We start from the raw sequence: 2,450 nt of genomic DNA, 5'->3' as shown, positions 1-2,450 counted from the left end.
TCAACATCGCAACCAAGTGTGCAAGAGCTGAGGAGGGCTACCTCTCCCTCCTCGAGCTCCCTGCTCCAGACCCAGAGGAGAAAAAGACCAAGGCCAAGGACGTGAAGCGCAAGGGAGGAGCCGTGCTCGCGGCGGAACCAGACACCAAGCACAGCAGAGACCAGCCCGAGTCATCCAAGGGCATCCAACCGGTATGCGCCTTCCACAACCTACATACCCACAACACCAGTGACTGTCAAGAGCTCAGAGCCATTCGAGAAGGACACTTCAGTCGACGCCCCGAGCGCAACGACCGGGGCTGCGGCCGAGGAGGAGGACGTGGTGGCAGACGCTGGGACGACCGTGGCCCGCGCCAGGAGTGGCACGACCGGCCTCGTGAGGACCGCTGGCAGGATCAGCCTCGCGAGGGCACCTAGAGGGACTAGCCTCGTGAGGCTCGTCCTCAAGGCAACGTAGGCCTTCCTCCATTACCACCACCACCCAGAAGGAATGACGACCACCATCAAGACGAGGGGGCTGGGGGCTTCCTGGAGCCACGCACTGTCACCTGCATCTTGGGCAGAGCTCAAGCCCCAGCCTCGTAGCGTATCTTCAAGCAGTTTGCCCGTGAAGTGAATGCAGTTCTCCCCAAGCTCGAGGCCACACGCCCACTCAGATGGTCGAGGTACCCCATCATGTTTAGTTCGGCAGATCAGCTCAAGTGCGCGGCCACTGCCGGCGTCCTCCCAATGCTCTGTTCGCCAGTCATCAGCAATGTGCAAGTTACCAAGACCCTCATCGACGACAGCGCAGGGCTCAATGTCCTGTCCGTCGACACGTTCGACAACCTCCAAGTGCCATATGATCAGCTTCAGCCTACCAAGCCTTTCTCAGGAGTGACCGACGGCTCTACTACTCCGATCGGGCAGGTCCGCCTCCCCGTTACCTTCGGAGAATGCAACAACTACTGCACCGAACTCATCGACTTCGACGTCGCCTACATCCACCTTCCATACAACGCCATCCTCGGGTATCCATCCCTGGCCAAGTTCATGGCGGTGACCCATCACGGCTACAATGTCCTCAAGATGCCAGGAAGCGGCGGAATCATCACAGTCCCGTGCAAAGAAAGAGACGCGGTGTGCTCTCTCGAGCGTGCCTTCCAAGCTGCACCAATTGACGACCCTGACAGTCAGGGTGAGTACCCTCGTGAGGCCACCCCCAAGAAAAAGATGCAGCTGCATCACGCAGGGCCTCAGGCAAGCGGCGCCTCGTCAGGATTGGCGTCCGTGCCTGGGGCGCCTCCCTCCATCGCATAGGGAGGCGCGCCCAGCGCCCCTCTCGGGCAGGGCTCGGGGGCTCTCTTCTGGAGGGCCTTAGACTTTGCCAGCATCACGAGAGGCGCTTGGGCACCACTTGGAGGCGTGCTTCGTGGCCCATTTCCCTCAGGAGAACACAGGGCAAGGAATGCCCACCGCTCAGGATTTCATCACCAAGACCACTCAGGAACTGCAAGACGAGAGGGCCATGCGTGGCAGCCGCCGCTCACCAGGCACATCTCCCCATCCAGGCGAGGATGCCGGGCTACGCGTCTGCATCGACGTTCCAGGGCTCAATCGGCCACCTCTCAAGAGCTTCTCTGGCCTTCGCGTGTGGGACGCTGCGAGGGCCCACCTCATAGTTACGTTCGCATGCCCTTCGGTCTGCCGAGCGTGGCGGCCGCCTATCATCGCAACCTGCGGAGCATCCTAGCGGCTCAGGAGGCCAGGCACCACGCGGTGCTGACAGAGATGAAGACGGTCCTCGAGGAACCCCCTGGGCCCCAGGGCCTCCCGAGCCTCAGGGCCCTAGTGGCTCATGAGGGGCAGCCCTCTCGCCGCATGCCTTCGGCTACCTCAACTCTCCTTCATCAACAGAGCCAGGTGACATTTTCCAAAGTTCATTCATCTGGGAGCATCCCCAGGGCTGCATCATTCCCAGGCCGCGTGGGTCCGTCCCTTTGGCGTATATCCTTCCTTTTATGTCTTTTGCTTACCCTGACGGGGGAGCCCCTCGGGCTGCATCATCCCCAAGCCACTCGGGCCGGACCTGGTGGCATGCATCTTCCCTGCACTTACCTGAGCTAGGTTGCTTTCCATGCTTAATATATCTATGACTATCGCCAGCTTGATTGTCACCCATCATGAGAGCCGCACGCCGGCCGTCTTTCTTCAGGACCCTTCGCGTTGTCTAACCATTTCGCAGGACCAAGACATCAAACAAGAATCAAGACCAGGCGCAACCCGTCTTGAGGTAGGGCTTCGTGAGTCCCGCGCTGGCTCGCGAGCACCCAGATACACCTCGTCAAGCCCTGCCGTGCAAGCCACGTGTCAGGGCGGGGCTGTACACGCCCCGGGGGCTCTCCGCAGCAGGGAGTCCCCACTCATGCACCAGAAGCAAACCCGTAATCACCACCGCGACCGGTGCCCTTC

This window comes from Triticum urartu, chromosome 7A, assembly GCF_056163025.1.
Source record: "Triticum urartu cultivar PI428250 chromosome 7A, HENAU_Tu73, whole genome shotgun sequence".
NCBI classification, from domain to species: domain Eukaryota; kingdom Viridiplantae; phylum Streptophyta; class Magnoliopsida; order Poales; family Poaceae; genus Triticum; species Triticum urartu.
The sequence above is the reverse complement of the archived record's forward strand: the minus strand, read 5'-3'. Positions refer to the sequence as shown.